This window comes from Meles meles, chromosome 16 (genome assembly GCF_922984935.1).
Source record: "Meles meles chromosome 16, mMelMel3.1 paternal haplotype, whole genome shotgun sequence".
Taxonomy (NCBI): Eukaryota; Metazoa; Chordata; class Mammalia; order Carnivora; family Mustelidae; genus Meles; species Meles meles.
In genome coordinates, this window is record NC_060081.1 from 21024602 (window position 1) to 21051431 (window position 26830).

At 41.1% G+C, this 26830-nt stretch overlaps 1 protein-coding gene across 3 annotated transcripts in view; it reads left to right on the top strand.

The window, feature by feature from the left end:
• The first annotated feature begins 4693 nt into the window (after positions 1-4693).
• REV1 (REV1 DNA directed polymerase) overlaps positions 4694-26830 on the top strand; it is a 94035-nt gene continuing 71898 nt past the window's right edge. For all 3 annotated transcript variants that reach the window (XR_006815274.1, XM_045980324.1, XM_045980325.1), the window contains exon 1: positions 4694-4892. The gene's annotated coding sequence lies outside the window, so the exon portion shown is untranslated. The remainder of the gene's footprint in view (positions 4893-26830) is intronic.

The following is a 26830-nucleotide window of genomic DNA, read 5'->3' on the forward strand; positions in this document are numbered from 1 at the left end:
GAATACTGAAACCATTAGTTTAAAAAAAACTGTTGAAGAAACAATTCACTTGATAAAATGTACTGCTCCACAGTCTATGCAGGGGAAGACATGCTTTTACAATGGAGAGGTCTGGCTGTCACCACCTAGCTTGGTATTTAAGTTATTATCAGTAGTAATGGGACAAACTCAACTTCCTGTTCTGTTTTTTGTTTTTCTTTTTTCCTTTCTTTCTTCTTCTTCTTCTTCTTCTTCTTTTTTTTTTTCAGTAGACTCCATGCCCTTTGTGGTGCTTGAACTCATGACCCTGAGATCAAGAGTTGCATGCTCCACCAATTGAGCCAGCCATACACACTTATACCTCCTGTGATAATGGAATATGAAGCAATATGTATGAATGGTTTTTGCCAGTGTGGAATGGGAAGTGAGGATGGCAATATCCAATTCGATCCCATAGTCTGAAAAGTTTTACATTGCCCAATGGGCACACAGTTCCCATTGGGAAGTAATGGTTACTTAGAAATGAAATTCAAATACTATTTTTGCTTTTGCTTTCTGTGTATTATTTTTTTCAAATGGCTACTAAGTTGTTATGTCACAAATGCTTATTGTTTGGCCTTACCTTGTTTTTTTAATTTAGTTTTTAATTTTATTTTCTTTTTATCACCCAGGTACCCCATTCCCCCACCCCCCTTCCTTCTGCAACCCTTAGTTTGATTCTTGGAGTCCAGACTCTCTCATGGTTTATCTCCCTCTCTGATTTCTTCCCATTAACTTTCCCTTACCTCCTTTATAAATGAAACTTTTAGGTATTTCTTTTGGCCAAAGAATGCTATGAAAAAAAATTACTGAGACTCAGTTCCATGATCAATCAATATAATCCCTCCCTTGAATACATTCTCAATTTCTTTGTGCTTTTCTCCATGCATTATGATTGCTTTGCAAAACCCCTACCCTTGTCAAATTCAACCCACTGCCTTCTCTGTCTGCACCTGGGCTCCTAGACTAATACAAGACTTCCTGACTGCCCCAACCCTACTTTCCACACAATAGCCAGAGTGATTTTCCAAAGTCTCTTTACCTGTTAAAAGCCTTTAATGATTTGGGGTGCCTGGCTGTCTCAGTTGGAAGAGCAAGGGACTCTTGATCTCAGGGGTTGGGAGCTTGAGCCCCCTGTTGGGTGTAGAGATTACTTAAGTAAATTAAAACAAAAACAAAAACAAAAACAAAACTTAAGCACTTCAATGATTAATTGCCCTGCAGATACAGGCAAAACATATTCGTACACTCTAAGAGGCCGTTTATGTTTTGAACCCTACTTGCTTCTGCAGCCTCCTTTTTTCAGCATACCCACCCCCATGTCCTTCTGTATGTCCCACTCTGTAGTTTCTGGAATGTTCCCTGTTCTTCCTCCGTTCTCTGGCTTTGCACATGGTACTCCCTCCATGGGGTGCGGCATTCCCCTAGCCAACTTGACTAGGATCTCAGTCTTTGCTGAGATGTCACTCTCTTGAGGAAGTCTCCCTGACGTCCTTTCTATGTTCCCATAGAATGCTTGCCAGTAGCCACACTTACCCTGTTCTGCTTAGGCCTCCCTTCCTACACTGGAAACTTTTCGGGAGCAGGAAATGCCTCTTGTTCGTCTTTGACCAAAGAGTAACTGTCATTCAAAATGCTCATCATAGGGGTGCCTGGGTGGCTCAGTGGGTTAAAGCCTCTGCCTTTGGCTCGGGTCCTGATCCCAGGGTCCTGGGATCGAGCCCCGCATTGGGCTCTCTGCTCCGCAGGGAGCCTGCTTCCACCTCTCTCTCTGCCTAGTTGTGGTTTCTCTCTGTCAAATAAATAAGATTAAAAAAAAAAATGCTCTTCATAACTTACTTGTTGAATCATCCTCAATTTTGTAAGCTATGTTGTTTAAATATAGATATATATTATAAATACCTGTCCATGGTCTTTTTTTATTCTGTAGGAACAGATAATCTGTTTAGAAGAATTAAGTCTTGGTAGAACAATTCTGGTTCCAAATTCCTTTCTAAGTTTCTGTGGGTTTGCGCTCATTCTTCCTTGTCATTATTTCATCGTTCAGCATAACGTGCTGAACGCCTTACAACGATCAGCACGATTGTTCTTTCCCACGAGTAAAACATAGGTGTTACCGTGTGTATATCACCCAAGGGACTTGAGTACAAATCTCTGTTTTTTAATGGTTTCATGTTCTTATTTTCTGTTTTTGGTATTTGAGACTGGGTGTGGATGTTTTGAAGGAAAGTTTCTGCCAGATACAGAGGTTAAAAGATAGCAGAGCCATGACCTTTCCCAGGGCTGTCCCTGCAAGGGTCTGCACTTTCATAGGCCCCTTGAGATGTCAGTAATGAAAGAAATCTCAAAGATAAATTTTAATGAAGCTCAGAAAAGAAGAATAAGGTAAAGTACCCCAAAGTAACTCCCAAGTGTGGGAGGCCAGAGCGGCTGGCTCAGTTGCATTACCCAAAGGTCAAGCCAGCTCCCCTTAGACGGGAAAGATAATTCTCATGAGAATAAGTGGAAGTGAATGAAGGAATGAATGTAGGTGACTGGACAAAATTGAAAGAAAGGGCTCTTCAGACATAATGTAATCAATTATGGGAGAGCATAACACAGGACATTCTAGAATGGGCAAAAATGAAAAGAAACTGACAAAATTGTATGAAGGATTTTAGAGTTTGTATACATTTTATTTATGTACTCCTCATCTTTCTTTTTTGTTCTATTTTATCTGAAGAGCAATGTGATTGTTTTTCTTCCTTATCAGAGGCTTTCCACTACTTAGCACTGAAGTGCAGTCATACCATCTTACCATATTCTATAAAGGTGTTGCCAAGACCAGTTAGCTCAATGTTTGTGCTTCTTTCTTGAGGAAAAAAAAAAACAACTTTGACTCTAAAAGGAAAGAGTGGGGGAAAAATGTCAATTGAAAAATGGTACATTTCCTGTAGGGTTCCCACTTCTTTCTTTTTCAATTTGAAAATCGAGTTTTGGCACTTCTTTTTGTTTGTTTGTTTTTTGTTTTTAAAGATTTTATTTATTTATTTGACAGACAGAGATCACAAGCAGGCAGAGAGGCAGGCAGAGAGAGAGAGAGGAGGGGAAGCAGGCTCCCTGCTGAGCAGAGAGCCGGATGTGGGGCTCAATCCCATGACTCTGGGATCATGACCTGAGTGGAAAGGCAGAGGCTTTACTCCACCGAGCCACCCAGGCACACAAGTTTTGGCATTTCTTATTAACAGAATGCTGCCATTTAGAGATATACATTAAAAAAAAATTAGTAAGTGTTGTTACTGTTTTTCTGTGGGATCTCAGCAGATGAGGATACCCTAGTTGCAGTGTGCAATTGATTGTGAACCTGCTGAAATTACGCCAGGTGTATTAAATTGTGACGTCTCAGAAAAACATGCCACCTGATTTTGCTAGGTTAGAGACAAGAACACCGAAATTGAAGTGCATCTATAAGTCTATAAAATGGCAAAACCTGAAAAGTCTAGCTAGAATAAAAGAAGCAACTCATTCGAATATCCTCTGAATTACCAGTAAACAAGTCTCAACTCTGAAAAATAAGTTTTCAAAACAGTAGTTTCCTAAGTACCTGCAAAGTCTTCAAGTATCTTGGGTAAGAGAATAAGGAAAAAAAAGTGTTGAGCCTTTCCACGGAGGTTCGCTTCATGTTTGTTTATTACAACAATTAAGACTATTATAATAGCATTGTGGGATCCCTTGGCAAAGCGACACTGCCAAAAGGGGGAAATGGTCCTTATGGAACAACTGTCTATCGCCGGGAGGCCCTCAATTAAAATTTGTATTTAAGCATACACAATATACGATTTGTTTTTAACTTTAGTGGAAAATTGATTTCACGTGTAACCCCAGCGCTGCTCGTGGGGTGGGACACCTGCTGTAGGTTTACAAATATCCAGGAGCAGGTGCAATCCCGGGAAGAAACTCAAAGGACAAGAAATGGTGTTTGTGTCCCTGCGGGAGCTGGCGATGAATCGCTCACACTCCGTGGCGCAGTGTTCATTCTCGCTAACCTACGTGGGCCATGATTCTCGGTTGCTTCCTGGCATAGAAAGTGTCCGTTCATGTGTGTCCCTTTCTCCGCTAGATGTCACTGTAAATCAATCGCTTGTGGACAGGGTACCCGTGTGTTTCTCGTTATCTTCAGACAGCACCAGGGTTTAAAGCATGGTCGATCCCCACACTTGTCTCCTCCCAGAGCGGGGAGTCCGTCGCGGGACGGGGGCAGCGCGCCGTCGGCAGAGGCAACCGATGCGCCGCGACCAAGCGGGAGGCGCGCAGGCTGCGGAGTCGCAGGGCAGCGGTAGGCTGGACCGCGCTGCACTCCTCTCCGCCCCAGCGAGCGAGACGGTCACGTGCCGTGGAGGCGCTGCCCTCAGCGGGCGGTGGCGGGAGGGCGGGGCCGGCACGGAGCTCGGAGGCGCCGCGCGGGTGGTGCGGGGGACGCCCGGGGCAGGGTGCGGACCAGGTGCGTAAGCCGCGCGGAGGGTGAGTGCGAGTCGGGGCGGGGACAGTGGCTCGCCAGGCGTGAGCGCAGGGCAGGTCGGCGCAGGCGGGGAGGGGAGGGGGAGGAGCCAGGGAGCGCGCCAGCCGCGGAGAGGGAGGGGGAGGGGCGGGGCGGAGCTGCGGCGCGCGATCCCGCCAGGGAAGGGGAGGGGCGGGAGCAGCCGCTTAACGCGCGCAGGGCCGGCCGCCGTGAGCTTGGGGCGAGCGTGGGCCGTGGCGCGGCGGTGTGACTCCTTCCCGCGACCCTCCTTCGGGCCCCCGGCGAGGGCACAGTGCGGCAGCCGGAGCGGCGCCGGAGCCAGCGAGGTTGAGCAGGCGGCTGTGCCCGGGCATGGTGGTCCGGGGCAACGCGGAAGGTGAGCGACCCCCGGGCCGGGGGTGGGGGAGGGGTGGGACCGGACACGCGTCGCCCGGAGGCGCCGCAGACCGGCCCGGCGGCTGCCCGAGCGCCGACGGCCTGAGGCGGGGCTGGGGAGGGTGCGCCGGCCCGGGCACCGCAGGCCGTCCTCTCGCGGCCTGGGCGGCCCGCGGCGTCCCCGAGCGCGGCAGCTGCCGGGTTATGTAACGCGTGACCTCCCCTTCCCCCACCGCCATGGCGCGGCCAGCCGGCCGCCGCCGACCCTGCCGCCGGCCCACGACCGCCCCGCGCGGGAGACTCGCACGGGGGCCCTTCCCTCGGTGCTCGCCGGGTCTATCCGGCGGACGCCACCCCCGGCCCGGCTCACACCGCGAGACAAACTCCTTCCTCCTGCGTCGGCGCCTGGGCCGGCCATTCAGCCCCGCGCCATTCATTCATGCGCGCGTTCGGTCGTAGGTTCATGAAGCATCGCAGGATGTCGGCCGGGGCCGGGCGCTGGTACTCTCCGCCCAGCTTCCCGCCACGCCATCCCTCCCCCCACCCCGTGACCCCTACATCAGACGCCCCTCCCCCGCACTGGGGTCCCCAAATCGATGTTGGACTAGCTGAAGGCAATTTTTATTCACTTAGTTTTCCTTGTTACCTGTTCCCTTAAAATGCAGGGCACCTTTCCCCAACTGTCCTTACAAGTGCCCTTTTCACACTTCCACTCACTATTAAAATGATTAAGCCCCTGAGTAGACCGAAAGGGGCTTTTCCTTGTATATTTCACTGCTCTTACTACCTAAGTCCAGTCTGTGAGGAAATAAAATACCTTAATCTATCACTCCTTAAACAAGGGGGACTCCTATTGAGTCCCCCTTGTTTAAAACAAAATAATTGCAGATGGTATAAGTTTACTGTTTGTCTTTCATGCCTTCGCAGGTCATGTATAGAGTGGGAATGGTTTCATTTAGGGGAAAATAATGTAGGCTAGCACATCCCATAAAAGCACCTGTAACTAACTTTTAAGGACTTTAATGTAACAGTTCTTATTAATTCTGTATGTCTGGGCTGTCTGGCCTCTCCGCTTTAGTCTTCAGGAGTTAGGTGCTGCTGCTTTAGGGTTGGTCACACCATAACGTTGGTTCTTGCTGTGGAGTACACAGGAATCCAGCCTTTGGGGGAACCTGCTTCCCAAACTTTCCATCTTTGCTTTCTCACATATCCTTGTCTTAGCCAGTGCCAATGCTGCTAGCAAGTGGTTCCTTCCCTATGTCTCCTAGGCTGGATTCTTGGGAGGTTCATCTAAAGTCCCTCTTCGATGAATTTTTCTCAGGTTTAGGAGGATCTCTAATTCTCCTAATTCTTAGGCTGTTTGTCACTCAGATTCCACAGGTGTCTTGAAGATTATCTTTTTGTGCATATCCTCTTTTTCTGTATCAGTCCATACCCAACTCATCTGTTGTCATAGAACTTCTATTTTATGGTGAACAATACATAGTTAAGATTTTTTTCCTAAAAAGGTAAGAATCACTCTTAGGATTAATATTTATGATATTATGGAAAATAATTTTTCAAAATAATGTGTTTGAGTTATTAGGATCACTCCGTTTTCCCCACTCCAACTGCAAAACTCAGTTCTACGTAAAAGAAAGAAACCCTGTCTTCACCAGCAACAAACCAGTCATTAATAATAAGTTGGGAAGACTACATGTATTTGATCTTAATTTGACAGTTGCTGTACTGGAAAGATAAAAAAAAAAAGATAAAAAAGAAGGAGTTAGATGTAGTTTTAAATTCTGGCTTATTAGCTGTGTGATCTTAAACAATTTAAGTTACTAATATTTTATTTTATCCTCAGGTGTAGAATGAAGATATTATTTCCTCCTTTGGATAGTTAATGAGTAAATAAGTCTTTGAATGTAGGGCATCTCTTGAGTACCTGGTACACAGAGATGTTCGGTAAATACATACATATTCCCTCTGGTATACTTTTTATTTTTTTTATTACAATTCACAGTGTAGAATGAGCCAGGATATGCTGGAAACAAAGTATGAGAAGAGAGCTGATCAGAAGAGGGGCTAGTTACTCCTTATCTCCGGGTTAATGAACGAGCTCGAAGCTAAATAGTAGTGAAGCTCTTTACTTTCTGTTTCTTAAGAATATACACATGTGTGTGGCATATTATACATTATAGGATATTGAGCAGAATACTTACAAATGAAGGAAATCGTTTTATTTTATTTTATTTTATTTTATTTATTTATTTATTTGGAGAGGGAGAGCGTGTGTATGAGTGGGGCCAGGGTAGGGGAGCAGAGAGAGGAAGGGAGAGAATCTTAAGTAGGCTCCACTCTGAGTTTGAGCTCACAACCCTGAGATCATGACCTGAGCTGAAATCAAGAGTTGGACACTTAACCGACTGAGCCATCCAGGTGCCCCTGAAGGAAATATGTTTTAATCTTTTTTCTCGCATATATATAGCACCAACTGAAGCATTAACTTGGATATTAAAAAAGAATTTTATTTTTTTCAAAATCAAATCAGGAAGGGGGGATGAAGATGAAGGGAGGAAGCATACTTTTAAAGTCTTTTTTTAGAGACTGTTGGGTTGCATGTTCTTCTTTTAGTGTCTCTTCTACTTACAAACAGTACGTTAATCCTAGTCTTGAGTTCTAGTCGGAACAGTGCCTCCCTGCTGTCCCTTTTTCTCTTGCTTTTCTTTCTGACTGATCCCCACATAAGAATCAGAGCAGTCTTGTTATTTTTTAAATTTATTTGAGAGAGAGAGAGTGGGCATGGGGTGGGGAGGAGCAGAGAGAAGGAGAGGGACAGGCAGACTCCTGGGCCTGACACTGGGCTCCATTCCAGAACCCTGAGATCATGACCTGAGTCGGAAGTCAGACGCCTCACTGACTGAGCCACCCGGGCGCCCCCAGAGCTTTTTTTTTTTTTTTTTTTTAAAGATTTCATTTCTTTATTTGTCAGAGAGAGAGAGAGAGCACAGGCAGACAGAGAGACAGGCAGAGGCAGAGGGAGAAGCAGGCTCCCTGCTGAGCAAGGAGTCCGATGTGGGACTGGATCCGAGGCCTCTGGGATCATGACCTGAGCTGAAGGCAGCCGCCTAACCAACTGAGCCACCCAGGCGTCCCCAGAGAGAGCTTTTTAAAGATGTTAGTCAGGCTGTCATTCTTGTGCTCAAAAGCCTCTGAAAGTTTCCTGTTACCCTTAGTATTGAATCAGAACTCCTTACCACAGCTCCTCAGGGCATTACATGATTTGGCAGCTGCCAGTCCTAACTGGACTTCTTACCATGTGACTCTTCGTCACCCTGCCCCAGTCCCCTGGTCCTTTTGCCATTTCTCGAACTAATTAAACTGTTCCTAGCTTAGGGGTATTAAACTTGCTATTCTCTTTGTAGGGCCACCCCTTCTTCCTGGTGGTTATCTTGCTTTTACATTTTCTCTTTGCTGGCCAAATGTTACCACCTCAGCAAGGCCTTCCTGGATCCCTAAAATAGAAGCCAGTCCCCCCCTCAGCCACTTTTGATGCTGTCATTGTATTTTATTTTATTATTATTTTTTTAAAAGATTTTATTTATTTATTTGACAGACAGAGATCACAGGTAGGCAGAGAAGCAGGCAGAGGGAGAGGAGGAAGCAGGCTCCCTGCTGAGTAGAGAGCCCGATGCGATGCGGGGCTTGATACCTGGACCCTGGGATCATGACCTGAGCGGAAGGCAGAGGCTTTAACCCACTGAGCCACCCAGGCGCCTGATGCTGTCATTTTAATTTTTGTTCGTAGCACTTATTGTGAGGTGAAGATACACTGTTCACTTACTGATAAATTTTCCCCATATACTTGTTTGCTCCAAGGCCTCTCTCCCACTTGAAGGCAGGGGCCTTGTCTGACTTTTTCTCACAGCTCTATCCCCAGTGCTTAGAATTCTACCTGGCAGGTGCTCAACAAAACTTGTTAAATGAGTAATTGGTATATTAACTTAAACATTGTTCTGGAATCAGACAGCCTGGGTCAGAATGGTGTCTCCTACTATTTACTGATTCTTTAGGCTTGGGCAACTTAATATCTTTGGATGTCTCAGTTTGCTCATCTGTGAGATAGGGACCATATGTACGTTTTAGGATTATGATGAGTAATAATTGAGTCACTGTATGTAGAGTGCTTAGAACAGGGTAATTTTATAGTCTCTAGAAACAGTATTTGAAATTGGAAATTGACTTAGGATTTTGTGTTTTTGCATGAGACAAAGGTATAATCATTGAATTTTGTGTTTATTTTGATGTTGTTTTTGGCTACCAAAATAATGTTTATGGAACTCATACTTAAATACATTTTGTGGATGCCTAGAATGGATTAAAAAGTAAGCGGTTGAGGATGGAGACTAGTATTGGTCTAATGTGGAATTCAGCCTTTTCATTCTTACATCTGTGGAAGATGGAGAGGTTATCTTAGCAGCTGCCCACCAGAGTAGCTTTTACGTATTTCCTTTTGAAGTTGTGCTGGAGATAGGACCGTGGAGATAAAAGGACTTGCTGGAGGCTGAAGACAGAAAATCCTTGAAGATCTAGTTGAAGGATGAATCCTGTAGTATTTGGGAAAGGAGAAGTATTTTATTATCTTTTATGTTCAGTTTCTGCTATTTTTCGTTATGGATACCCACCCCTCCTTCATTGTGTTTGGTTCTTAATGAGAACTTAGAGTGACCCAGCGATATTTCATATATATATATATATATATATATATATATATATATTTAAGATTTGTTTATTTTGAGAGTGCACACACTTAGGGGAGAGGGAGAGAGAGAATCCCAAGCCGACTCCACACCAAGTGTGGAGACCAGCCAGCCAGAGGCTTAATCATGACCCTGAGATCACCATCGTGAGATCATGACCTGAGCCAAAACCAAGAGTCAGACACCCAACCGAACTGTACCACCCAGGTGGCTCTACATCATATTTTTTTTTCCCCTTCTGTTCATCTTTTCATAATGTGATTTTGTTTTTTCTTTAGTACTTTCCAGAAATAGAGAAGAAAGAATGGGGACAAACAATAGCTTCATAATCATAGATACTTTCAGCTAATGCAACTTGAATTGTTAGAAACTAAGATTTTCCCTGTAGTAACCGCACTGGCTTGATACCAGTTATTTTTACTTAGTCTGCATATCTTTAGCAAAATGCCTCTTTGTAGGAGTATGTTTTTTTCTTAGTTTCAACTTTAACCAGGAGGATCCTATCTGTGGGCCTTAAACTTAGGGAAAAATCAAAATATTGCTTCTCTGTGTAACATTTGTTCCAAAATTTAATAACAGTTGCGAAGTTACTAAAGATTAACTGTGTGTCAGGCTCTTTGGTAAGAGCAGTGTTTCATTTAATATTCATACCCACTCTGAGGTAGGCACGGTTATAAAGAAACAGACTCAGATAATGTTCCTTGGGGCCTATCACACAGGTAAGAAAGGAGCCAGGATTTCCATCTACTCCTACCTCATTTCATAACCTGGGGTCATAACTGCTTTGCCTTGAGGCACATTAAAACAAGGTGTTTTTTTTTTTGTTTTTTTAAGATTTATTCATTTATTTGACAGACAGAGATCACAAGTAGGCAGAAAGGTAGGCAGAGAGAGAGAGAGAGGAGAAAGCAGGCTCCCCGCTGAGCAGAGAGCCCGATGCGGGGCTCCATCCCAGAACCCTGGGATCATGACCTGAGCGGAAGGCAGAGGCTTTAACCCACTGAGCCACCCAGGTGCCCCTAAAACAAGGTTTTTGTTTGGAAACTTGCTATTATATTTTATTGTGTTATTTGTGTGTGGTGTTCCTCAAACTACAAGTAATTTCATTATTTGTGGGTGAGTTTTCTTTGGATTTAACTATTACATATAAATGGGTATATATTCTTTGAGTGAAAAATGTTTTAATAGGTTGATGATAGGCAAAATCATTTTTTTTTCCTCATTATATAGTTACTGAAATAAGTCAAAGCATGTGTGTCATGGAAGGTCAGCTTGTAAATAGTTTGAAAAAGTTTTACATGTAAAAGATGTGATGCATCAGATTTAAGAAAATATGGATATTTTTAAATTTGCTTAAGGCTAAAATTTCAGGTAGAAAGTAAGTAAAATTAGTGATGTGTTTCTGCTGATTATGGAACAAATCTTTAAGTCTTTATGTTTAGTAAGTAAGGAGGGTATTATCCAGTCAAATTAAAATATGCCTTCTCATGTAGCCAGGTAGCTGTCTATGCATACAAGTTAGTTTGAGTAATTTTTTTAAAGATTTTTTTTTTTTATTTTAGAGACAGTGGGAGTGTGCAAGCAGGGGGAGGGCAGAGAGAAAGGAACTTAATGGGGACTCCCTGCTGAGTGCAGACTCCCCCCCCCCCCCTCCCCAAGCAGGACTCCATCTCAGGGACCCTGAGATCACCACCTGAGTCAGACACTTAACTGACTGAGCCACCCAGGCACCCCTAGTTTGAGTAATTTTTTCAAGGCTTTATGGTTGAATTAAAGATTAGTTAAGGATGGGCAAAAAAAAAAAGTTGTGTGTGATGTGAATGATTTTTACTTGAATCCAGTGTCTGAGTAACCAAAATGTTGCTTAGTGGCTTCAGTCATCCCTGAGCATAATCAAGGCGAAAATTAGCTTTTTGGAGATTTAGTTAGAAAATAATAGCTGAGCCTTAGGTTTTCTGAAGTCCATCATGTCTACACTTGAGATTACTAAGAATGAACTTAATATATTTTAATTACTTAGGCATTAGTCTTAATTATGATTTAGGTTCCTTTCCCTTTTAAATGTTTTTCATCAGAGTTCTGAATTATATCTTAAAATAAGTTCTATTAGTTTAAGCAGTTTTTTGAAAAATTAAATTGGACAATCCTGAATTTAAAAGATTTTAAGTTTTTTCTTTAATATTTTTGAGAGCATAACCAAAAATGTCTTACTTTTTGTAATGGTTTATGCCTTAAAAAGTACTTCACTTGGCTTTTTTTTCAGTTCCTGTAAGAGAGAGGTCAGGCAGTGTATCTTGTTACATGTATAGCTGCAGTGTGATTCTGGCACTAGTTACTCAGATTTAGGGCGCCTGGGTGGCTCAGATGGTTAAGTGTCTGCCTTTATCTCTGGGTCCTGGGATTGAGCCCTACGGCCTCCCAGCTCAGCAGGGAGTCTGCTTTTCCCTCTCCCTCTGCCTTTCCTCCTGCTCGTGCGCTCTCTCTCTCTCTCTGTCTCGGGTGAATAAATAAAATCTTTAAAGAAGGGGCGCCTGGGTGGCTCAGCGGGTTAAAGCCTCTGCCTTCAGCTCAGGTCATGATCCCAGGGTCCTGGGATCGAGCCCCGCATCGGGCTCTCTGCTTGGCTGGGAGCCTGCTTCCTCCTCTCTCTCTCTCTGCCTGCCTCTCTGCCTACTTGTAATCTCTATCTGTCAAATAAATAAATCTTTAAAAAAAAAAAAAATCTTTAAAGAAAAAAAAAACAAACTACCTAAAGTTAGGGCAGACATCACAGGTTAAGAGCACAGTCCACAAGATTCTTTTCACTTTAGGGTACTCGTTGCAAACTCCAGGGTTTCTGGGCCACCAGTACTTCTGACCAACTGGCTACAAATTTGGGAGTTCCCACTACTCCCTCAGATTGCTAAAGTGACTCAGAACTCAGGAAATGCTTGCATGCACCATACTTGGAATTACAGTTTTATTATAAAGTATACAAATCAGGGCAAGCCAAATGGAGATATTACCTAGAGAGAGGTCTGGAAGGATCCCCAGTACAAAGCTTCCATGTCCCAGGACATTGTTTATCCTGCCACATTGATATGTAATTACCACCAGGGAAGTTCCTCTAGGCCTTGGTGTCCGGAGTTTTTATTATATGTGCTGCCGAAGCGAGCACGTGTGTCTGGAGTTTTTATTGGAGTTTTATTACATAGGCATGATTAATTATTGGCCACATGGTGAATCAGTCTCCAGCACCCCTTTCTTCCATGAGGTCAGACTGACCTCATGTGGCCCAAAGCCCCAACCCTCTAATCACTTGAGTGGCCTTTCTTTTTCTTCTTTCTTTCTTTCTAAGATTTATTTATTTGAGACAGAGGGAGAGAGAATCTGAAACAGGCTCAGTGCTGAGCAGAGCTGAATTCGAGGCTGGATCTCACAACCACAGTATCATGACCTGAGCCAAAACCAAGAGTTGGATGCTTAACCCACTGAATCAACTGGGCACCCCTCACTTAACTGGCCTATCAAGTATGGTTAGCCCCATCCTGAAACTAGGGGCCCACTTAGAGTTCTATATTAATATAAAAAGATGTCCTAGGGGCCCACCAAGGATAACAAAGATTCTTCTTACCAGTTGTAAAATTCCTAGGATTTAGAGTCTCCATCTCAGGAATCAGGGACAAAGGCCATTCAGATTTTGTATTGTACAACAATAGCTAAAAAGGTGTGAACAGACATTTGCTCAATTTGTGACAGTTGAAACTAAAACATACGTTTTAGTTTCACTTGTAGACTGCTGATCTTCATTACTAAAAATTAAAACAGGTTGCATTTGAATATATATATGTAGAAAGATTGCTCTCTGTTGAAAATTGTAATGTTTTCTTTTATCGATACAGTTGTGTTTAAAACCTTGGGTGAGGGGGCACCTGGGTGGCTCAGTGGGTTAAAGCCTCTGCCTTCGGCTCAGGTCATGATCCCAGGGTCCTACGATCGAGCCCTGCATCGGGCTCTCTGCTCAGCGGGGAGCCTGCTTCCCTTCCTCTCTCTCTGCCTACTTGTGATTTCTGTCTGTCAAAAAAAAAAAAACAACCAAAAAAAAAAAAACCTTGGGTGGATGTTCATTTGCGTCATATACATAAATTGTGTTGTAGGTTAAGTTTATAAACTACATATTTTTCAGTATTTTCAAAGTTAAATAATTTTGGCCGTCAGAGTTTTGTTTTTGGTATATTTGAATTTGTAGTTTTAGACTTGGGTTATTACTAGTGTTAAGTGAGAGGAAACCTAAATCTGAGGTGTGATTTTGCTAGTGAGGTCGAGGTGTTGATAATATATGGATTGGTTGTTAGTGTTGTAAAGTGTTTTTAGTAACTTAGTTGCCATTTTGAGTTTCAGCTCGCTGAGTTATAGCTGTTCAGGATTATAGTGTTGAAGGTTGATAATGTTCTTTTGCATATTGTTTATGCCCCAGTAGAAAATCTTACTTCTCATTGTTTCATTTGAAGGTTATGTTACATTCTCTTGGGCTCACTGAATGTTTCTTAAAAATAGAGTTTATTAGCTAAATAAACTGTTTCATTGAGTAAGATTCCTAGTGTTTTTTGAGGAATGCAGTATCTCCTATTTGGAATGTCATTTCATCTTAAAAATTAGTGGGTTTTACTGTTGTTTTCCAAGATTTTATTTATTTATTTGAGAGAGAGTGGGAGAGAAAGCTTGAGAAGGGGGAGAGTTGGAGAAGCAGACTCCTTGCTGAGCTGGGAGCCTGATGGTGGGACCCTATCCTGGGACTCTGGGATCATGACTAGACACAGGAGGCAGAACTTCTCCCTGTCTGTGTGCCGGCTTCCCCATTCTCCAGTATTCACATATACACATTTACTCTTCCTTTCTTAACCTTTACAAGGTAAGGTTCAAACTCCTTAGTATGATATTCAGAACTTTCTGTTACATTTCCTCAACTACCTTACAAGTTATCACTACCTCTGTCCATGTGTCAATCCAGAATGTTGCCTTAATTATTTTTTTTCTTTTGTTTTTGCTCAGGAATTTCCTTCCTGAAATCCCCCCTTACCCTCTTCTGCCCTTTAAAATCCTACACATTGTTCTCAGTGCATATCTGGTGTAGACAGCAGAGGCACTGACAAAAAGGAATAAATGCACAGAGAAAACAGCAACAAATCTCGTGCTGGAGAAGAGATCCAAGAGGGCTTCACGGAAGAGGTAGATATGCACTACAGGTTTGTAGATTAGGCTCAGGAAGCAGAACCCCTCCTTGTCTGTGTGCAGCCATCACCATCCTACAGCATTTACATATATACATTTACTCTTCTTTTCCTAACTTTTACAAAGTAAGGTTCAAACTCCTTAGTATGATACTCAGAACGTAGATCAGACCTGGAATTTGGGGAGAGGCAGTGCAAGGCACAGGAGGGGAGAGATGGAGAGATCTTGTTACCTGTAATCTAATCAAAACCTTGATTTTGTAAGTTGCATTTACTCCTGTTACTGTGAAATCCTTTCTATTTAGTGTACACTATAGCAGCTTTTCTTCTTGGTATACTTGGTCTCATCTGAACTCCTCCTGTACTTGTCTCTGCAGTTACCACTCAAGATACACTGCAGGCAAAATCAGTGGCTCTCCCACATGAGCATTACCTGGGAACTCTTTAGAAATGGAGATTCCTGGCCCCACTCCAGACCTACTGAATGAAAAACTTTGGAGTTGGGAATTCAGTAGTCTTTGTTAATTGGGCCTCCAAAATAAACTGGTGCTGCTCAAATATGACAACTACTGAAGATATAATCCCCTCTTCTTTGATTTTACCTTCTTTTTTCTCTAGATGTGTCCTGTCCTTGTTTTACTAAACTTATGTGGCCTTTGGAATCCTTGATTTGCTGCAACCTTGAACTTGCCAGTGGATCGTTATTTGGCTTCCCTGTGAGAATATACCACTTCTTAGTGAAGATCACTGGCTTTTTATTCCTTCTTCTAGACTCATTTTTTAACCATGTCATCTGCAGAAGAACATTCTCTTGTTTTACTTTGTACCTTGAGTCCTGCTTTTGGACATGCCGACTTTGGGATGTATGTGGGACATCCTAGTGGAGATGTTTGATAAGTACTCGGCCACATGGTTTGGAGTTGAGAAAGTCAGGAAAATTGAGAGAAGGTGTTTAGAACCAGTTAATTTCTTTACACCCTGGAGAGCCAGAGAAGGTGGTTCTTTGTACTTTATTAAAAGCAGTCTCCATTTCTTTCCTTTTCCTTCTATGGAAATCTGTAATTATAGGGAAGAAAATTATTAGTAGTACTTTTAGAATGCCTCCTTCAACTTGTATTAAAATGACTGATTTGTGAAATCAATCATCTTTTTGTATTTTTGTTATAACAGAATAAGAGAGAAAATTCTTTGTTATATTGAATTGTTTGGGATAGAAACTTTTTTTTAATGAGATCAGTCTCAAACTGGGACATTACAAATATTTGTTGTGCATTTTCAGTTTTAATATATCCAAATATTTTTCTTACACATCGTGTTTTTATCTGTATGTGGTTTAAATGCAGACTCTAAATCATGATATTAAAATGCTGAAATGTACTTATATTTATTAGGATACAGGCTAAACTTCTGTAACAGGCTAAGCTTTATTTTTTAAACGATTTTATTTATTTGTCAGATCACAAGTAGGCAGAGAGGTAGGCAGAGAGAGAGGGGGAAGCAGGCTCTCCGCTGAGCTGAGAGCCCCCTGATGCAGGGCTCCATCCTGGGACCCCGAGATCATAACCTGTGCCAAAGGCAGAAGCTTAACCCTCTGAGCCGCCCAGGTACCCCTGTAACAGGCTGAGCTTTCGAACACAATGATGCAAACAATATTGAAGTTTTTCTCTCTCCTGTAATAGTAGGTGGGCAGTCCACATAGGTGAGGAACTGCAGGGGTTTTTTGTTCTTTTTTTTTGAAAAAGGTTATTTGTGGTCTCAAACTATTTGTGTTTGCTTAGCCATCCCTTGTGGTATTGTTCTCATTTTCAGGTTGAAGCCAAGTTACCTCATAGCTGCATACCAGAAAAAGAAATAAATACTTTGCTTCAAGAAGATGGCACAGCTTTTTTTTTTCCCATTTATTACTCTGTTCCTATCACTGGCCAGAACTGATTCACATGGCCATGTCTGATTTTGAAGAAGACTGGGAAATGGTAGTCTCTAGTTTGTAACTCTGCTTCCCACTTAGGGGGTAGGAGAGGTGTTCTATTACTAAAAGAGGAGGATAGTTGTCATTCTGCCACTCCAGAGTTTGGGAGTTCCAAGACCACTCTCATTTCTGATACCAAGTGCAAGTTTGGGGATTCCCCAAACCACCCTTAGGTTCAGTAATTCACTAGAAGGACTCAGAACTCTTGAAAAAACTGTTGTACTTATGGTTATGATTTATTCAGTGAAAGGTAAAAATTAAAAACAGCCAAGGGAAAAGGCACATGGGGCACACAGGTGGAACTTGCAGTCCTCTTCTCACTGGAGTCTAGGACAGCACTAACTTTTGGCAATGAGTGACAATACACACAAAGTATTGCCAGCCAGGGAGACTGACCCAAACCTTAATGTCCAGAGTTTTTATTGGAGTTTGGTCATACAGATATGGTTGGCTGCCCACATGTCTGACCTTTAGTCTCTGGTCTCTCAGGAGATTGATGTTGCATGACCCAGAGCTTCCACCATAAATCACATTGTTAGACTGTGTGGAGTGGCTCATAGTCCCTAGGTAAAGAAAGACATTTATCAAGCAGGGCATTCCTGGGGCTCAGAGATCACCTCCCAGGAACCAAGGGCAAAGGCTAGGCCTTTTTTGAGTAAGGTTGATTCTTCACTAGATAGCCACTTCTCTGAACAGGCGCAGCTTGTTTTCTGGAAGTATAGACAGAGTTGCATAATATATATGCTTTTATTCCAAAGCTTTTTTTTTCTTAAGTGAATAGATGTATAGAATCATATACATTCATTACATTATACATACAATATATTCATACAATGTATGCATACATTACAAACTGCAAGAGACTAGACTTTGTCAGGTTCTACTCTATCCACAAACTAAGGAACTGGGATCTGACTGTGACTTGCTTAAAGTCAGAGAACCAGTTAACAAAAGTTGATAGTGTATCTGGATCTCTACTTCTTAAGAGTATGGACTACTTAACAGTTAGAGTCTAGATGGAACCACCCTTATTTGTAGGAGCTATTTTCTTTCTTTGTCCCTGCGTATATATACCATATATAATCTGGGAGCTACTGTACCTGACCCAGACAGGTGCTGGATTCAAAGCATCTGTGTTGTTGCATTGTATTAGGCTGGTTCAATTCAAAATACGTTTTCTTGCTTTTCAGAAGCCTATTATATTGATACCATTGTTTTTCCACCAAAGATTACAGTTTATTACAAGTTAAGTCTGATTTTGCACCACCAACCAGCAGTGAAGCCTTATTGAAAGCCTTTAGTCTTTCTACCCTAGGAGGAAACTGCAAAAACTGTAGGTAGGTATTTGGCCTACCTACTCCACAGATTGTTGTGAACATAAATTGTAAAGATCTCTTTTAAACTAAGTACTGGGAATGTAAAATATTACTAGTGACATGTTTAAATTTGAAGAATTTAAATTTAAATATTAAAAATTTAATACTGAAAGGAAGGAAATATAAAGTATCAGTCAAGAGGTGGATTTTTTTTTTTTTTTAAGATTTAATTTTTTATTTGACAGACAGATCACAAGGAGGTGGAGAGGCAGGCAGAGAGAGGGAGAGGAGGAAGCAGGCTCCCTGCTGAGCAGAGAGCCCGATGTGGGGCTCGATCCCAGGACTCTGGGATCATGACCTGAACCCAGGCGCCCCAAGAGGTGAATTTTTAAAAGATTTTATTTATTTGAAGAGAGTGTGCAAGCACAAGTGGGAGAGGGAGCAGAAGGAGAAGCAGACTCCCTGCCATTTTGGGCGTAACCATGAGATCATGACCTGAGCTAAAGGCAGATGCTTAACTGCTTGAGATACCCAGGTGTCCCAAGAGGTGAAATTTTTTAAAGATGGTGAGACTATGGTAATTTTCTCCCATTTTCTGTTTCCTGTATTTCTCAGTTTTCTGCAGTAAACATGTAATTCTTTTAGAAATAGAGCAGGAAAACTTTTTTAAAAGGGACACTTAGTGAGACCAAATACCAGCAACATGACAAAGCAGAGTATATACACAAGTCACGAATGGATAATAGGAAACTTCTCAAGAAGATAAGATAGAAAGATCAGACTCACTTCTAGATAAGGTTTATGTACCCAAGTCTATCATCTCTTCTTTAGACAGTGCTGTGTATGTTATAGCCACTTTTATTTGGGTGGTATAGAGTTCTTTTATTTCTGTTTATTTGGTGTTGATCAAGAAGGTATCTTCTATAGTATGGGGATTGTTTCATTGCAGCAGGAAACAACTGGTCATAGGAAAATGTCTCTATACTGAAGGTGAAGTAGCCAGGTTACGAAGTTTTTTTGAAAGGGTCCTTTTAAGTTAGGAATAATACCTGGTTGAAATATCTTGACATTTTATTTTTAAGTATTTTTAGAGGTATTTTAAATACACACAATATTATCCTTAGGATGTAAACTGTCCGTTTGATTTTGAATCTCTAAAAGCGAGTATGTGATAAAGTCTAGAGCCACTAGTTATGATTCTTGGAGATAGTTACAAGGGCTTAATAATGTCCATCACCTGGGTGTCTGATTTTTGTTTTTAATAGAGGAGAGTCTTCAAAGTCAAAACCTGATAGTGTGTGGGATATGTCTAGAAGATTCTCCTTCCCTGGGTTGTGAAATTCAAGAATCTGTGCCCTTGTAATTTCAGCAGTCTGAGAACTGCGGACAGTTATGGTCTCTGTGGTTGAATCAGATCAAAACCTCAAAGCAGCTGTATTTTTCTATTTAAATATTACATAAAAAGCTGCTTATCTGGTATTAAAGCCTTTACCATTTGAGGACAAGTAAGAGCTGTCGAAGCAGGCATTGCCAAGTTGTGTTAGTGACTGTGCTGGCATTTCACTTACTTAGTCACTTGTAAGGGCAGTACTTGATCCTAGTAAATTAGTTCTTCAGATGGCTTCCCACTGCCTTCTCCAAGAAAAAACATTCTGTATACTGCTATATAGATTTCTTGGAGAAGTAGCCTCTTGCCAGTGTTGTACTCCAAATGAACATCACAGTTACCCTCTTCCCTGTGGCTTGCCTCTGTGATTCCAGCTGCCTATGCAATGTTTCCCGTGTCAAAAATCCACTTTTTTCTTTGCTTATTTTTAAAAATTACATTTTTAATATTTTTAAAGGTTTCATTTATTTATTTGACACAGAGAGAGAGAGAGAGATCATAAGTAGGCAGAGAGGCAGGCAGAGGGGGGAGTGGGAAGCAGGCTCCCTGTTGAGCAGAGAGCCTGATGCAGGGCTCGGCTCGATCCCAGGACACTGAGATCTTGACCTGAGCCGAAGGCAGATGCCCAACCCACTGAGCCACCCAGGCGCCCCTCGAAAAAATTTTTAAAATGATTTTACTTATTTGAGATTGAGAGAGCACAAGTGGAGGGGGAGGGGCAGAAGGAGAGGGAGAAGCAGCCACTGTGGCGGGCTTAATCTCAGGACCCTGGGATCCAGACCTGAGCTGAAGGCAGACGCTTAACTGACTGAGCCATCCAGGTGCCCCTAGCCAATATATTTTAGAGTTTACAGACCTGTAACTAACAGATTAACACTAATGAGTGTGTGTTTGGGCAGTTTCTAGATCTGTAGTGGAAATTTTGCTGGTGTGTGAACTGTTTAGAACCCTATGTTAATAATTCTTCAGGAAAGAGTTGGAATACCACCTTTGCATGAAAATGATTGCTCTTGGTGGTTAACATCATTCCGTAGGTAGATACTAAAATCCACCAGTAATCATAGTAAAGAAGACAGAATGAAGTTTTGTGGCTTTTGTTTTGTTTTGTTTTAGTGGGAGTTGAATGGCTTTTTTTTTTTTTAAAGATTATATTTATTTGACAGAGAGAGTGATCACAAGTAGGCAGAGAGCAGGCAGAGAGAGGGGTAAGCAGGCCTCCTGCTGAGCAGAGAGCCTGATGCAGGGCCCAATTCCAGGACCTCGAGACCATGACCTGAGCGGAAGGCAGAAGCTTAACCCACTGAGCCACCCAAGTGCCCCATGAAAAGCTTCTTTAAATGCACATTGGAAGTCCAGTGGGAACTGATAACTGTCCTCCAGCAAAAGATGAAATAAAGTTAGGGGGAAAGTATGAATAAGTAATTTTGATATATCTTTTAATAAGCGATTCTTCATAAGACTCCTCATAGGGTTTTGAATATCCCTGTTAAGAGAATGAAAGAGTCAGGAAATCTTTAGCATTTGCAAGGCATTCCAGGTCTCTGGGCTCATTATAAATACAGCTGCTGTCCCGTTCGTTTGCCCTTCACCTGACTAGCTGTTACTGTGTTGACTGCACTGACAGCCTCTCATTTTGTTGGTCTTTATAATTTCATTACTTGTGGGCTAATGGGTGAGTTTTAGCGTATGAATCTTTCAAGGGGTGGAACATTTTCCGCCCCTTTTGTAGTCCCATAAGGGACCATAGAACACAGCCAGAAGTCTTTAGACTTAGTTTTTAGTTCATTTATTTTGGTTTTCGGTCTTTTTCAGTTTGAGCTTTCTTATTCAGACCTCAGATATTTTAATACTTTTTTTTTAAAGATTTTATTTATTTATTTGAGAGAGAGAGAGCATGAGAGAGAAGAGGGTCAGAGGGAGAAGTAGACTCCCCATGGAGCTGGGAGCCCAATTCGGGACCTGATCCCGGGACTCTGGGATCATGACCTGAGTTGGAGGCAGCTGCTTAACCAGCTGAGCCACCCAGGTGTCCCTGACCTCAGATATTTTAAAACTTACAAAGCCACATTGTTAAAATTGAAGTGGGTTTAGAGAGTGGAATTTTTACCTGCTTGCTGTTTTACTCCAAATTCTGTTTCCTCCTTGCCACATTCATCCCATATATGCAGTTCATGACTCTACAGGGATTTTACTGAGCACCAATCAGTCAAACTTTGTTTTATAGGTGAAGAGATGTGAGGCTCAGTGCTCTTGGACTCATCCCAAGACATTTAGCTAGGCAATGGTAGAACTGGGATTAAAGCCCAGATCTTGTGTCAGTAAATCTAGTGCTCTTTCCATTATGTTGTGCACCATGGATAGCGCATTTAAAATAATGATGTTGTGTACTTTATAATCTTCAAGGGTTTCCATTTGATTTTCTGTCCGTGACTTGGTGGGGTAGATTAGTATAATAGCAGCTGATGTTTATTGAAGGTATAACCTAAAAGCTAGGGATAAGGGTACTTTTGCATACATGAATCATTATCTATTTTTTAACTAGTTTTTAAAAACCTTCGTTATTTATTGACTTCTATGTTGATGTTGGATAAAAAGTCCATAGGTTATTTTAAGTTGTGTATTACAGTTTTAGAAACATTTATCACTTTCCTCAAGGTCATCAAACACTGTGGGGCTAGATAGCAACCCAGTCTGCAAGACTTTCATCTAGAAGACAGTTTTTATTTACAAGTTTGATAATTACATGGCTTGTTGATAAAGGTCATTCTTTTCTTAGTGAGCAGGGTTAGTCAAGAGGACATGCTATAATTCAGAAGGTTGCTTGAAACAGAGAAGATGAGAGGGTTTGTGTTATTTTTGAGTTACTTGTGTCATGTGATGTATTGCTCTCCTCCATTCTAAGGTAAGTCCTATTTGAGAAGCAAATCAGTCATCTAGAGTGGAGAATTCTTGCCATGAATATGGCTTGAGAGGATAGGTGCCTCTCTTTTGAAGCTCCTTATTGGTTAGCAGAAATATAAGCCCTGATTTCTGGCGTACCACTTTACAGAATAGGTTTTTACATTATCTGTCCTAATTTCACACTATAAAGGAAGCACAGTAGTCTGTAGAACCCCCTAAATGACTTACACTTAATCCCACCTGTTGTGTGGTTCTCATTAGCATCAGAAGTGTGTATCATTGACTAATCTTGTCTGTGTACAGTTTTGGGGGTAGGGAGGGTATCCTATTTTCTGTCTATTAAACAGCACAGAATGTGTGAATTTTGTGGCTCATCCAGCAGAGCATGCAATTCTTGATCTTGGGGTTGTGAGTTTAAGCCCACATTGGGTGTATAGATTACTTTAAAATCTTAAAAAAATAATAAAATAGGGGGACGCCTGGGTGGCTCAGTTGGTTAAGCAGCTGCCTTCGGCTCAGGTCATGATCCTAGCGTCCTGGGATTGAGTCCCATATCGGGCTCCTTGCTCGGCAGGGAGCCTGCTCTTCTCCCTCTGCTTCTGCCTACCTCTCTGCCTACTTGTGATCTTTCTCTGTCTCTCTCTCTGACAAATAAATAAATAAAATCTTAAAAAAAAAAATAAAATAGGAAAAAAGTAGATAAGATTAAATATACAGGGTACAGTTTAAAATATAAATGTACTGGAGTACACTTTACTGAGACATTCCTATTCCTACTTTATTTCTTACATGTAAGTACATTGTTCATTTTCTTTAACAAGAATTTATTGACTTTCTATCATATGTAAGATTAGTGGCTATTTTATATATATAATATGTTCTTGATATTTTCATTCTATAATGTTTTGAGCATGAGAAAGGAGAGATGTTGGGGTCTAACTGAAATAAGTGAATTATGACTAGTCTTTGATGCTGTGTACATATGAACAGAAGTCTGATAAGCCTCCTTATTACTTGCTTCCTGTCACCTGGATCTCTTTTATTGACCTTACAGTTTAGGTTGTCAGGTAGCTTTGCTGCATGCCAGGTTGGTCTGCTGCTGCTCTTTGCTAGCATCATAGATGTGGGTCATGTAGTTTTCTTTGTGTCCAGAGTTTGTTTTTTTTTCTTCCTACTCTTCCTGCCTAAAATCTTTCCCTTAAGTTCATTTGTAAGGCTAGTTAGTATTTCCGTAATTGGTACTCATTTCTTTTTAGATTGTAAAATTTTAGAACTCATACAAAAGTGTCTAATTTCATTTATCTCAGTATTGCCTAGTAAAATATGGTGCTTTATACACAGTAATATTCCATTAGCTTTGATCTCTAGGTAGTTTAGTGTGGTGTCCCCTATATACATGTCTGAATTATTTCTTAGATGCCATAATTACCTGTGCTATGAGAAGTAATCTACAGCTGTCTATTAATTTATCTAGCATTTATTGTCTGACACAAAAGAGGTTATACAACTGATGACATACAACAGTGACAGGACTGATAAATTGTCACTCCCAATATTTCGTAAACACCAGATTTGCAATGAGGTTTTTACCTCAATCCACTGTCATAGGCCATCTTAGTCTATACATAGGTTATTTAAATGAATTTGATAGTACAAGTTGCCTTAAGTCTTCTGGAATAACTAAAGGAGATCTGCATAAATAAATACAGATATCAAAACTGTTACATAATCAAATTTCTAAAATTTGTTGCTGAAGTATAGGGTTATAGTTATTTTTTTATATTTTATATATATTTTCTAAATATATATAAAATATAAATATATTTTAATATATAATATATATAATATGTAATATATAGATATATTTTTTATATTTTATATTATTTTAATTATAGTTAATTTTTATATTTGATTTCTGTAAATAGGTCTTCAGTGTGTCTTATATAGAGTACAAAAGGGAACTGTGAAAGAATTTTAATCTAAAATGGAATAAAATAGGAAATGGAGAATCTTAGGCATATGCCCTCAGAAGAATGAATTTAAAAATTGGGCTGATTTCCTGTAAATGCCTGATGTACAGAAGAGGGAGACTTCTCTCCTGACCAATGAGTATCTGCCAAGAATCTCTCCCTATCCTCAAGCTAGTGAACTTAACTGCTTGGACTTCCCCCCCCCCCCGTTGCAATCCTTGTCTGTAAATACAGTCCACACCAAACCCTCACCAGACATGCTTGTAGCTTGGTACAGCATGCATTTCCTGAATTGAAATTCTTCTGTTCTCAAATAAATTCTGTTTCTGGTAATAGGAGCTTTCTTCAGTTTTCCTCTTTATTTAGATTGACATCTAGTAGTCAGCTACCCAAACCTCTTACAATAAAAGACCCAGACAATAAAATAATTCAGACCTAGAGAGATGGAGGTGTACCAGAGATCAATGAAGTGGTAGAGTCTGGACTAGAAATAATTACTCTTACCTTTACTCTTTATTCATGATCTCTTGATTCACCTGTGCTATATATTATGTTATAAGCAATAACAGATTGACCTTACTGTACTTTTATTCCATCAGTATTTAACATTGATTAATCCAGATATTTATTGCTTTCCTTGCTGCATTTTTTCCCTGTATTTTTGACCTTTCAAGATCATTCTTCTTCTACCTGAGGGAAATATTTTAGGATTTCTTTAGTGCAAGTTTGCTGGTGGCATTATTTTGTTTTTATTTGCCCCAAATACCTTTATTTCATCTTTCTTGACTGAATTTTTCTCTGGGTATAGAATTCTAAATAAGTTAATTATTTCAGCACTGTTGTCTTCTGGGGCTATTATTTCTGTTGAAAAGACAGCTGTTGTTTAATTGGTGTTCCTTTGACTATTTTGAATGGAATCTCTGTTTTCCCCACCCATGGCAGCCACTTATTTCCTTGAACACAGTAAGCGTAGTACAATTTTTTTTGTAAGATTTTATTTATCTGACAGAGATCACAAGTAGGCGGAGAGGCAGAGAGAGAGGGGGAAGCAGGCTTTCTGCTGAGCAGAGAGCCTGATGTGGGGCTCGATCCCAGGACTCTGGGATCATGACCTGAGCTGAAGGTAGATGCTTTAACCCACTGAGCCACCCAGGCACTCCAGCATAATACAATTCTTTTTTTTTTTTTTTTTTTAAGATTTTATTTATTTATTTGACAGAGATCACAGGCAGAGAGGCAGGCAGAGAGAGAAAGGGGGAAGCAGGCTCCCCATTGAGCAGAGAGCCCTATGCGGGGCTCGATCCCAGGACCTTGAGATCATGACCCGAGCAGAAAGCAGAGGCTTAACCCACTGAGCCACCCAGGCGCCCCAGCATAGTGCAGTTTTTAATCTGGGTTTCAAATCAGTATCTGGAGTCTATGTAGGTCAGTTTATTTTGTTTCTGTTCGTTTTCACTCATGTGATCTTACTACTTTGTGTGCCTGGTTATTTTAATTTCTGTGCTAGACTTTGTATTTTCAAAATGGTTTGCAAAAACATGGGAAGATTAGAATGTTGTAATCCTCCATAGAGGATTTACACTGCTTCTGTGAGATGCTTTGGAGCACTGAGCGGTCCAGGGTCATCTTTTTTTTTTAAAAATTATAATTCCAATATGATTCACATACAGTGTTATATTAGTTTCCGGTGTATGGTATAGTGATTCAACAATTCCGTACATCACTCAGCGCTTACCATGATAAGTGTACTGTTTAATCCCCTTTACCTTTTTCATCCATCCCCTACCCATCTCCCCTCTAGTAGCCATCACTTTGTTACCATAGTCTATTTTTTATCCTCTTTCTCTTTGTTTTGTTTCTTAAATTCCACGAATATGAGTGAAATCATATGGTACTTGTCTTTCTCTGACCAGCTTATTTCACTTGGCATTATACTCTAGAGATCCATCCATGTTGTTGCAAATGGCAAAATTTTAATATTTTTTTTTAAAGATTTTATTTATTTGACAGAGAGAGAGATCACAAGTAGGCAGAGAGGCAGGCAGAGAGAGAGAGGAGGAAGCAGGCTCCTCACTGAGCAGAGAGCCCGATGTGGGGCTCGATCCCAGGACCCTGGGACCATAACTGAGCTGAAGGCAGAGGCTTTAACCCACTGAGCTACCCAGGCACCCCCAAATTTTAATATTTTTTATGGCTGAATAATATTCCATTGTATATATGTATATATACACACATCACCTCTTCTTTTTCTGTTAATTTATTGATGGACACTTGGACTGCTTCCATAATTTGGCTATTGAAATAATGCTGCAGTAAACATAGTAAACATAAACATATATAGGGGTATATATATCTTTTTAAATTAGCGTTCTCATATTCTTTGGGTAAATAGTGGAGTTATTGGATCATATAATTTATTAAAAATGATATTTATTTATTTAAAT